The 12733-nt window shown below is 36.6% G+C and overlaps 1 protein-coding gene and 1 long non-coding RNA gene across 3 annotated transcripts in view; one reads left to right on the top strand and one right to left on the bottom strand.

The window, feature by feature from the left end:
- The window catches only part of eya1 (EYA transcriptional coactivator and phosphatase 1), an 81256-nt gene that overhangs the window by 23705 nt on the left and 44818 nt on the right, over positions 1–12733 (top strand). Inside the window, exon 1 of one of the 2 annotated variants that reach the window (XM_043226961.1) lies at positions 7490–7631. The exons of the other annotated variant lie outside the window; for it this stretch is intronic. The gene's annotated coding sequence lies outside the window, so the exon portion shown is untranslated. Of the gene's footprint in view, positions 1–7489; positions 7632–12733 lie in introns of those variants that run through there. 2 annotated transcript variants of the gene reach the window in all.
- Positions 3571–6887, bottom strand: LOC122330130. The gene is made up of 3 exons (XR_006247975.1): positions 5761–6887; positions 4622–4702; positions 3571–4540 (listed from the first exon to the last, which is right to left on the bottom strand). It is a non-coding gene; the product is annotated as an uncharacterized LOC122330130 (long non-coding RNA).

Raw genomic sequence — 12733 nt, 5'->3', positions numbered from 1 at the left:
TTAGTGAATTAGCAGCACGGCAGTAAGCAACCACACAATCCTTGCCTACTTCAAGAGTACCCGATGTTGTGTTTTCAGGTCTCTGTGACGTTTTTCTCCACCGAAGCTTAGCAAGTCCACCAGGTCAAACAGGGATAAAATGCGAACAATACGCAGAATTACCTGAATGGCAGGAAGACTAGAGCGGTTACGTGTACCTAAGCAACTAAAATCCCTGTGTTTGTATTGAGTCACACTCAAGCTGTTCTCAAACGTCATTCACTCTGTTTATTTGCTGTAGTAATTTGCTGCGGACTTGTCATGTCAGCCTGTTTGGTTTGTGTCAGAGGAGTGACAGGAACCCATTCAAATCAGCTGAGCTCAACTCAAAACAATTGGAATTTCTTCTTAAGCGCTTCAACTCATCTGAATTTCAATCGAATAAAAATAAATCAGTCACGTTCCGATATAAGACGTCTCGAGGAGTCGGCTGCCTAAGGAGAATCAAATCGGAATAGTCTGTGTTTAAATATAGTATCAGGATTCAAAGAGGCTTTCTGCGAGTTAGATAAATTTCCTGTGATTTATTTTCAAGTTTTAATTGTCTTGGAGGAGCCTCCTTATTAGAGTTCCAAACCCATTGAGATAATGAAACCTTTACCCTCCAGGCAGGCATCTTTTTTCCAATGACAGTAATTTACATATGATTTATTTAGAGAACAAGAGGCTCGGCTAATTTTATTTGGAGATTTTCCTTTGTTTTAAGAGTCATTAGCAGCTCAGCCTAATCTAATTTGGACAATTTCATCAGGCCATTTTGGAAAACCTCTCCGAGCTCATCAGAAAGATGCATTTATTGCTAAGTGTGCTCTATTGCATTAGCACACAATAAAGCGACCAGGGACTGCTAGAGACGTTTGAGTGCAATTCAGTTAACACTCTGCCAATTCGTTTTTTATTGGGACGCAATCAATTTTTATTCATTTTAAAACCAGAAGGCTTTCTTTCATTGTATGCCATCTCCAGCTTATTATGAGGCTAAACAAATTACGCAGTTGTTTGCACAAAATGCTAATGTTTATGGTCATGGTTTCCTCTTTTAAATTGAAGCCTGTGCCTGAATATACATTATGCTGAAATGAAATTCAAAAGCTTATTGTCCTTCGCCTCGTATCATTGAAAGATTTTCATTTACCATGCTTTATTATGAAGGAAGAAATAAGTATGCGTTTAATATGTAGTGTTCGTCTTTATATAAAGTTTAGTAACGTATAGTCAAGCTGTCATTAGTGAAAAAAAAGAACTTCATGTTTTTTATTATATATTTTTTCTTTTATTTACTTATTTACATTTTGTTTTGTTTTGTTTTCATTTTATTCAATGTTTAATTGTTTTGTGCTGTGGTTTTTGTTTTTTGTGCTTTGTTTTTTCTTGGGGGATTTGTTTTGTTTTTTGTTTTGTTTTGTTTTGTTTTGTTTTGTTTTGTTTTGTTTTGTTTTGTTTTGTTTTGTTTTGTTTTGTTTTGTTTTGTTTTGTTTTGTTTTGTTTTGTTAAAAAAATACAGTGGAGAATCCGGGAACTTTGAAGACCTAACTATAGAGATTATAGATTATAGACACTATTTTTGAATAAATGGATGTTTAAATGTTTAATTTAATAATTATTGATTATTATTTTATTATAGTCATTATTGCAAAAAAAACAATAATAATACTCTAACTTAATATTTTAAGCTAATATTTAATAATATATATTTTTTTTTATTTGTATGCTTATTAGCACTTTTGTTTTTTATCTTATAACATTTTTCATTTTGTTTTGTGAACATTGACAGTGACATTGAAGACCAATTAAGGGAACTGAACCACTAGTTAGCTTGAGGCTAACTATTTGTCTGTCTTACAGATAGGTTAATGAATGTTATATTTAATTAATCAATTATTAATTTGAGTTTAAATAATGTTATCGTCTTTTTTCAGGGGTCATGCGGGGAGACCCAGAGACAAGCTTTGTTAGAAACTGGATAAGTGGTTGGTTATTCACTATTGCCAAGTACAAAGGTCAGTACTCCCAAATATTTGACACCTGAATGAAGGATTTGACAAGAATCTTTACGGTTGAGAAATATTCGAGAGCTGTTATTTACCTTTAAAGAGAAAATACTCTTTTCAAGTTTTTCTTTTGAACCTGTACACGATTAAATCATTACCTGTAACATTATCCAGGTATTGTAATGTGTCATGGCGTGACATTCTCAAACAGTCACATTCAAACATTCCTCTGCTATAAGAACGACGTGCGGTTCTGTGACTCGACTTAAATCCACCTGTGTTATGATATAGTGTGATGTGGACGAGCGTGTGTGTGTGTGAGTGTGTGAAAAACCTTTAACACTTGATATCTGGATGGCACAAAATGGCTTCAGCCCGGAACATTACCTAGATGCGTATCACAGGCTCAGAGGAATTCCTCTGCTTCTTAAGTGCTCCTGAAGACAAGACATGCAAAAAATCTCCCCACAAAGAAAGCTTCCTAATGGCTCCCACAAGACCGTGATATCATTTATTTTTTCGGATCGAGTGTACAAGTTGTACCCTTCATAATTCGTCGAGGCACATTTGACCTCGGCGGAGAAGGAGCTTTTTTCTTTTCGTTGCTGTCGTCTTTGGCGTGCATTTCGCCCTGATGTATAGGTACATCGTTTTAAAGCACTCGACTGCTGGCATGTTTTATATGACAGACGGGTGATGCAGCCCAGCTGATAAGCCTTGGCTCTGGAATGCTTTCAGCACATTGATGAGATGCAACTTATTATTGATTTGTCTTTATTTAGAAAAAGCCATTAAATAATGTACGTGCCCCCCTCGGCCCATTAAAGCACCCCTGTCTCACAGACGTCTGAGATCCTTGGGCTTTCATTTAATTAAATTATCTCATAATGAAATCTCCTGTAATGAGATTAATTTTAATTATTCATCGAGAGCTGATTTGAGTAAAAGACAACGTGAATAATTGATCTCGCTGCTAAACATTTTTTCAATTCATCACCTTTTGCTTTGGTAAAAGGTACACTTTATTAAAGAGAGCGCAGGTGATGGTGTCGGAGGTCAGGGATGCTGGGAGTGGGCGCCCTTGGGTCGGATCAAGGCAGGATTGGTCAGTTTGCATGGTGTGGAAGCAAAACCGTGGGGCAATGATGTACAAGCGTCAACGTTTAAAAAAAAAAATCTAGTTGATATCGTCTGTTAATGTTCCTTTTGTCATTTTTTTGTATTTTGTAAATATAAAGGTTCTTTCTTAGCATATTAAGATCCATCTAACCTTTCCATTCCAAAAAAAAGGATCTTTATATTGGAAAAGAGTTCTTAAGACCAAAAAAAATATTTTAAGAACCAAAAATGGTTCTTATGTGCCATTGTTTTTAAATTAAATAAAAAAATTAAAAAAAACCTTTTGGAAACTTTATTTATAAAAGTGTATGTTTTGGGAAAAAAATAACAGGAACAAATTTGGTCTAACCATTGTATAACATATCTTAATTGTATGCCTTAAAAAATTATATTTTATTATTTTATTAATGTAATATTTGACAGTACTAAATAATAAAATGTCTTAGTATCTTTGAATTACTTTTATAGATTTTGTTATTTTAATTTAATCAATTACTAGTCCCCTTTTGTAATTTCTAAGTTTCTATTTAGTTTCAGTTTTAGTTCTGAAAGACGACGACAGCTAGCCTTGGTAACTCAAGCTTTCAATTTTTTTTTATTTTAGCAAATCTTTATTGTAGTTTATCTAATTTGAAGTGATTAGTATTTTATTGAACTAGCACAGTTTCATGATGGTTTTTAGTTAACAATAAAAACCCTCCTCAAAAGTGCATTTTCCAAACTAAATCATGTAATAAAGTCAAATCGTACGATTTTTTTTAAGAGACACTGACCTCTGACAGGCTTTGTTTTTGCGAGGTGGCATGGCTCGGTAATCTTTAATTCAGTGTTTATCATTTTGTGTTGTGGCCTATCCGTTTATTCTTTTTGTGAAAGCCAGACTCTTTTGTACCGAACGTCTTTTAATGTCTTTATTTGAGAAAATGAGAAAAGTTTTGTTTATATTTGCGCATTACGCTGTTTACAGTATGTCATAAATATGCTGTTTTGTTCTGATCGTGTTACTCCATGCTGCAGGGAGCTCTTAACTAGTTGGCGATGGCACCGGTTGGGCGTGTTCTCTTAGCATGACAGATTGCACCACGGTAACCTAATCTTCTATTTCAAATTCTGCTCTCCTGGTGGGATAAAAATAAGGAACAACATTTGCACTCTTCTGCCTAATCAGCCTTTTCCTTCATGTATTAGAGATGTGTCTGTAGCAGCCGAAGACAAGAATGTCGACTGCATAACAGGCTGCCTCCTTTTATTAGAGCTTTTCAATATCTGATCAATTATTCAGGCCCAGAGCAGCCGTTTGGTGAGACAGAATTTCAGCTAGCTTGTAATTTTGTAAATAGCATAGTCATCATGTGATGGGTCATTCGTCATGCCGGTAAATGCAGAGGAACCTCAAGAGACAGAGAATAGGTGAGGTTTCACTTTGTCGAAGACTTGATTTGCTTAAAGGTCACCCCAAATATTTTACTCACCTGGTACTGGGACAAATTCATTAGAATGTAGTGCTTATTTTTTCCATAGAGTTGGAAGGAATGGGGACTGGAGCTTTGAAGCTTCGAAAAATAAAAGCGTCATAGAATTAGTCGACTTGTGAGACTTCAAATATACATATATGGACTATTTTAGCTATATTTGTGATAAAGTTTTTTATGTTAGATGATTGGTTTGATGATTAGTTCACAGAATTGTTCAAGGATTGGTTCAGGGTTGCAGTTCTTGAAAATACTAAATTTATGTCTGTTTCTCACACAGAAAAATTCTGAACACTCAGAATACTGATGAAACATAAAATACTGATTACTTGTGATGGAAGCTCAAGTCGCTATGCACTGGTAAAAGACCCACTGGAACATTATGAAAAAAATAGTCATTTATAAAAATTAATAATTCTCCTTTTGTTTTCAACAGAAAAACAAAAAATCCTTTGGTGAAGAAATATTGACATTTTTAATTATAGTAGCTTCTCTTTAAACTTTGAAATGTCAGAAAGTATATATATATATATATATATATATATATATATATATATATATATATATATATATATATATATATATATATATATATATATATATATATATATAAGGTGCACAGTATCACACAAATGTGAAACATTTGTCATCATCACATTACATTACAAACATCACATTAATTAACACCACACAAAAATAATGCAAAAAACATTCATTTATGCAGCATAAACATATTTACAGTATTTCACTGTAAAGTTAAATGAAGTCTCCTGTTACATCTTTTACTGCTTTTCACAGTATATAGTAAGAAAACTTTTAACCACAATTATCAGGTTTTGGCTTTTACTGTTAAAGTTGGTCTTTTACATGACTTTTTCCATCTTAAAAAGAGCCTCACTTTGATAATCCACTGTTGTAATATGCATCTAAAGACAAAAATGACAGCTGTCTCTGCTGAGCAGCCATTAATACTGAAGCTGGATGTCATTTCCATTCTTCTACTGAGTCTAAGCCAGGTGCAACCGAGAAGGAGAACAATTCCAGCCCAGTGAATGAACAAACCCCCAATTACCCTGAATGTCCCTCTGGTAGCTTTCATTCAAGCAAATGGCTCCTCTAATTGCCCTGACCAGTCCTACCTGTTTTCCATCCAAATCCTGGACTATTCTTCTGCATTGTATCCACAGCAACAGGAAGTTTTTGCGGCCTATAAAAAGTTGCGAGTCGTGTAACCGAGACTTGGCAGGGAGTGTTACCATGGTACGCTTCTCTATTTATAGATCAATCTTTCTGTGAGCAGTGAGTTATACCCCTCAGACGTTTGACGACGAGACGAAAGATATCGCTTTACTTAATGTTTGTTTAAAAAATTATGTTTTGCGCTGTTTTGTTGTTAAGGAATCGACGATGGTAATGCAACGTAGCATTCACGACACTCTCTATCAGGTCCTTCAGTACTCTTGTTTTGGAATTCATGACAAATCCTTTTTTTGGGGGGATTTGTAAAACGAATCATATGTTAGCCATCTGAGTGCAAAGTTAGTCATCCTTCTCTTCATTTATCATCATTTATTAAAGCCAAACCCTCGGCATACGGACAGCCTGCTAATGTTATTGGATGCAGAGGACTTTATAACCCTGTCTGAAGGCATTCGAGTTGGCCAGGCATCCTCTTTTTTCTTTTCCTGTGTGTTTTTCCACAAAATGAAAGTGTGACTCAGTGTCTCCCATAAACATTTTAGTCATACGAATCAAATGAAGAGCAGCAGGGATTCTGTGAGGCCATGTTTTAATGGAAGCATTTCTCACAATGGTGTCAAAACTCCATTATGGCCTGTTTTTTTCCTCAGTTCTTTGCTCGTCAAAACACAATTCACTTCGAATTTATGCTTCACTCATGACAGCGGTCCCCTAGCCTTGATTACTGCTTCGTCTCAGTGTTTTCTTGTCACATTTCCATAGGCTGTGACAGTAGGCAGAGGTCGACAAGGGCCTGTGAAGAGAATGTGTCATCAGGTGAACTTCAAATGCTGTTTTGAAACAACTTTTCCTCTCCGGCGTATCCATTACGAGGAATCCACCCTGCACATCCCATTCAGACTTGGTGATACGATACACCCCAGTGAAGTCATGGAGCAAGTATACTACATGCAACCGAGCAATAAAAGCCCTTTCCCTGCGGTTTTGGTGCGCAGAAATGTGTTTGTGAGGAAAGTTCAGAATGTATACATCTGGAAACGAACGTCTCCTGCATATCGAGGCTTTACTTTTAGGATTGTTACTCTTTCGAGCATGTCCACGACACCCCACTGGTGTTGAGATGGGATTTTTGACCATCGTGTCAATCATTGAGAGGCCTAGATATATAGAAGATGAGGTTTGACATATTTTTGAAGAGTTCAGCTTTAAGTCCCACTAGGCAATTTCCATTTCCTCAAAGAGGAAATCACCTTCTGAGCACTGCACGAAAAGGAAATAAACATGGAAAGTTGGCACGTCAGTCTAGAACGGTGACTTTGTCTTATTTGGTGCACTTGCCTCTTAAAAAAGTCTGCACAAAGTTGGGGTGCTAGATTTTTATTGTAAGTAAAGGCAACTGTCTTTGCGAGTTTTGTCAATTAAGTAGACGAGACCCAGAGCCCGGAGTCACGGGGAGTTAGGCCTCATCGGGGGATGCTATTAGCATGTGTCTTTGCTCTCTCTCTCTCATGGTTAGTCCTAAACTGTTATTAACCTTTGGTTATTTTTGAACTTCTGGTCATGCTTCAAGTCACTTTATATGACGCCAGCATGATGGGAGGCAACCGCTGGCCAAGCAAGCTGCTAATAGTTCACACACTTCAGAAGCCGCTGCAGCATCTTCCTGTCCTATAAAACGAACGGCATTCCATATCCAGATAATCCGAGCGTTATTTTAAATGCATATGCGTAAGGAGAAAGAAAGAGCCAGAGAAGTTCAGCTGTTAAAAATGAAATCTGCCGCCCAATAGCCGCCCTGCCATTATATATGGTAAGCAGTCCTGAGTGATTTAATTATACTTCTTGAAGAGCAAGTGTGGAAATATTTTAGTACAGATTGTTTCTACACTGAAGACGCTGCCCAGGCGTTGTATCAATTCAGAACAGTTTTAATATGAAGGAAAAAGTTATAATAGTGGCCCATTAGAATTTCTTTATGTGTGTATATTTTACATATGACATAATATGTGTGTGTACTTTTTTATGTTTTATTACATTAGTGCTGGACAACAAATAAGCACATCCAAAATAAAATGTATTTTATCTAATATATAGTGTGTGTGTGTATATGTATATATATATATATATATATATATATATATATATATATATATATATATATATATATATGTATATGTATGTTTGTGTGTATATGTATATATAATGTAAGCATATTTTATGTTTAAATGTGCCTAAAAAGCATAGTTTTTACATTACATTTGACCTTTTTTACTTTTTATATTTTGTTAGTCGTTGAGTTTAGCTGAGTTTTTTTGTACTAAAAAGTATTTTAATAAACTGTGAAGGAGTTGTTTTATACTGAGAGAAAACTTATGTTTAGAACAAAAGGCCTTTCACAATGCCTGAGTTGCTTTAACCTATGATGTCTACATATCAATGAGGCTGCACTTTAAGCTGTGGTATCATCTAGCACATTTACACTACCCGCTGAGGCGCACACAGATCCATTTCTCCCTTACGCCGAGACGCAGTCGTATTCTCCCTCTTACATTCCTTCCATGCGCCAGCCCCATCCTTGGAACTGCCCACTGCCATTGTGCAGAATGGCAGTGCCCCAATCAAAGTGGCTTTCATCTGGCCAATTTAAACAGACAACCCCAACCAGACATTTGCCTAATGTGTTTTTGTTATGTGGGCTCCTGGCTTCACAAATGTCAGCCGGCTGGAAGGAAGCAGTGGCTCTAACCTCTGTAGTTTCAGTGCTCTTCCCCCACTGGGAGTTCTGCTGGCCTGAAACTAATCCCTCCGCCTGAGAGCCGAAGTGTCCTCTCTGCAGGGGAGAGCCCATTCTGGGGGCCAGGGAGCGGCGGTCTGGCCTCGGCACTCTGCTGACCTGGACCCAACTGGGGGAGGCAGCTGTGAAGGCTGGGAATGCCACATTTCTGACCAAAACCAAGACAGTTGGGCCAGCGCTGACAAATGTTCCTATGGACGCCCGGCATGCTTGCTCGGAGTCATTAGAAGGGGGCCTGAAAATTTATTACAAAACGTATTGGTATTTTAGGGCGCAGCTGATTTAAATTTAGTGGAGTCAAGCAGACTTTCCTATTCAGGAATTTAAGATTCCAGTTATGGGTTATGTTATATTATATATATACATACATACACACTGGACCATTCAAAAGGGTTTTTTTTTCTTCTTCTGATGTTTAGTTTAGTTTAGTTGTGTGTGTGTGTGTGTGTGTGTGTGTGTGTGTGTACTTGTTTATGCTACAAATTTCCCCACAAGGATAGTAAAACCTGAAATCCTTTACATTGTGTGGACCTACTCATGGTCAATTAGAAACAAACATGCGTGTTCTTGTTTATTTTATGATTTTTGTATAAATAAATAACACGCACTACTGTTCAAAAGTCAGTAAGATTTAAGGGTTCTTAAAAGTCTTATGTTCACCTACATTTACTGAATCAAAAATACAGTAAAAGCAGTCATTTGTGAAATATTACTATATACTATATTTTGAAATGCAATTTATTCCTGTCATAATCCTTCAGAAATCCTTTGAGTATGTATGTATTATCCAATCGGAAACATTCCTTGTAGTTGTGCTGCTTGATTTTTTTGTGTGGTATACAAGATTTTTTTTTTTCACCATTCTTTGTCTTTACAGTTTTACTGTAACAGTTTGTTCAATTTACGGCATTCTTGCTGAATAAAAGTATTAATTTCTTTTAAAAAAATACACTTTTTTTTAAATGCATGTATATTTTAACTAGTATTTCTGCTTATACTCCTAGACCGGCATTTTGTTTGTGGCACATGATGCCACACTTTTAGTTAATGCAGACAGTGCTTGATTTCTACACCGAAGCACTGCGTGGTTTCATATGACTTACAGCACCTGCAGCTTATTTGGTAGTTTAGTTTGTCAACATCAGCACTGCCAAAACAGTGGAAATACGGCCAGGACGTGGAATGGACTAATTTTTTTTTTTTTTTTTTTTTTTAAATGCGTGTCCAGAGTGCGCTCTTGATTAAAAACATAAACAGCTGAAGTTACTTCAAACCTTGCCATTTTTCTCTTCTTTTTTTAACGACAGCCAGTGGTCCTCGTACAGCATTTAAATAAACACTCCAGTAGGGAGCATGTCCTGTATATCACCACGATTCTCTGTGATGTCTCTTTCTGAGTAATAGGTCTCTGTAGTTGGCTTGTTTTCGGTGTTTTTTCAGAGCCCTAGAGAGTAATAAACTGCCTTCTTGAGGATCAGAGGGCCCTCATAGAACTTCACCAGGTGTGCTTGGATCCTCATAAAGCGTGGCCTGCAGTGCACTCATGGGTAGAAGTGTCCTTTGTGCCGCTCTTAAACAAACACACTGTCGGCATTGATGTTTTTTACGTCTCTGATTTTTCAAAGTACAAACATCATTGTAGTTGGAAATTCTCACTGATGAGTTGCATTCGAATGAATGCAGCGAGCTGAATATGAAACATATGTAACATCTTTTTGGTTGTTTTCCAGTTTGTCTTTCCTGTGATTGCAAATTTCGATTTAATCAGTGCTTTTTTTGAGGTTAACCGGCTGAATTATTCTGATGAGGAGAAATCCAGTTGTTTCAAAGGCATTAAGTATGGACATACTTCCATTAGTTCTAGCAAGATGAACGTGATGTTTGTTTATAGAGACATGGAGCTTCACTGCAGCTTTTATTCACCACTTGAAAGCACTTTGCTTGCTACTAATTTACCTTAGGGGGCTTTAAAATTATCTGTCTGTGCTGTCGAAATCTTTATTGTGGTGACAACTCGTCATCATCATCAAAGATTGCCCTGGAGTCAAATGAAGCCGGTTTTTGAACACTGGGTATGGTGTTCTGTCGAGCAGATTCTGTCTGATTGGTTCTCCTGAAATTATGCACTGCAGGTTGGATCAGCAAATGTAGTTTTGGAGATTGATGGTGCAGTCTGTGGGATCAGGCAGGAGGAGAGAAAAACACCCACTGATGGAGTTGAATAATCCATAAAACGTCTCGTACATTGTGTTTGAATTTAGCTTTGCCCATTACTTCTGAATGCAATAGAACTGGATTGAGTTTTTCAGATTAACAATTAGAATCCTTTTTATTTCTCTTTATTTGTCATAAGTAAACCACTACTTTTCAAACGTTCAGTGGAGTCTGTAAAGTGTTTCCGAAAGAAGTCTTTTATGTTTACCAAGGCTGCATTTATTTAATCCAAAATACAGTAAAAACTGCTACATTGTGAAATATTATTATAATTTAGAATAACTATTTTCTACTTTTTTTCTATATTTTAAAATGTAATGTTTATTCCTGTGACGCATGCTCTAGTCTTCACTGTCACATGAACAATGTCACAAGAAATCGTTAATATTTGCTAATTTTCTGCTTCAAAATGTTTTTTTTTTTTTGTCAGGAATCTTGTTTGAGAGATTTAAAAGAACATAATTTGTTGAAATAGTCATATTTTTTATGGCCACTTTTGGTCAGTTGCTTGCATCTTACATAAGACAACCCAATAGACTGTATACGGCTTACATTGTCTTATTGTTTACCTCAATTTTACTGTAAAATTATAGAATTTGCTAAGTGCTAGATGACATAATTTGCTAAATGGCCTCATAAACTCCTGTTAAATATGCCATTTAAGTGTCTATAATTTGTAATAAACTATTTGCTTTTCTCCCTGGTGAAGTATTATAAGTATAAGCAAAATATAAATAGTTTAGGATGTGCTGATGTATACCATAGGTAGACATAGTCAGAACTGCAAGAGTTTAGCATATTAAAAATTGCGCTTCAGTTTTAAACTAGCTGTCTTTTTTACATTTCCTGTCATTAAAGACACGCTTTCATAGCTCAGTTATTCAAACCAGAAAATGTACTCACTATGAAAAGACTCCTTTAAAGAATGAAGAAAATCTCCAGTATCAGCTGCTTGTCGGCTTGGTAAAATCTCCACAGAGCCAACTCTCCCGTCCTCCTCCTGTCAGGGACATGAATTCAGAGGCCCAGAATTATTTTTCTCTCTCGTTAGTAGGTAAATATTATGTAAAATGTGTAAAAAGTTGTTTTCATTAGGCGAAAACTAAAGTTCAGGTTTCGTATCTTGGGGGAAGCTTTGGAGTTTTATGTTCTGGGAGACGGGCAGGAAAAGCAACTCGATCTCCTCGAAGTGTGACATTGTGTAAACACTCTGGTAGCGGATTGCAAACAACCAGTGTTGTTGTGTTGGTTAGCATTAGCATTATTAGCATCGCAGAGGCCGTATATTTTCTCAGTTTTCTCAAAGCAGAAATCGCTCGTAGTTCGGAGAAGCGTAATTGTGCTATACAATAACAGTAATGACATTCCATCAGGGCATCCATTTATTGTCTTTCAGCTGAATTACTTCAGTGAGTAATGAGTAGCTCAACTTCAGCCAGTTGCTTTTAGTGGCTCAGCTGTGGGCAATGCATGAATCATAGCATAATTATGCATTTGTGACATAATTTCTTGATAACCCCCGGTGCAATGCAGGACACAGTAGATCCCCCCATGTGTCTAGATTTCAAGCAGGCATCTCTGCAGCCTCCCAGTAAGACTGCAGGGTCCCATCAAGATAATCCTTAATAAAGAACGGCTTCACTTTTAATCTTACCCACTTCTCATATTTCTAGCTTGATATAGTTTTTGGCAAGTAATGTTTTAGCACTGATGTCAGTCTAGGACTATCAATGCATCTTTGTTAAGTCCATCACGGGCACATAACAGGAACATTGCGAGCTTGATTGTATAATTCTAAAGGGCCGTTTTGCTAAGTGTTTAAGTCTAGCGGAAAAATAAGGCTGTTGAGGCCTAGATTTAGGCTGTCAGATTGAGGATCAATACACACACACAAAAAATAAATA

Source organism: Puntigrus tetrazona, chromosome 24 (assembly GCF_018831695.1).
Source record: "Puntigrus tetrazona isolate hp1 chromosome 24, ASM1883169v1, whole genome shotgun sequence".
Classification (NCBI taxonomy): domain Eukaryota; kingdom Metazoa; phylum Chordata; class Actinopteri; order Cypriniformes; family Cyprinidae; genus Puntigrus; species Puntigrus tetrazona.
This window is presented reverse-complemented; position numbering and strand designations above follow the sequence as displayed.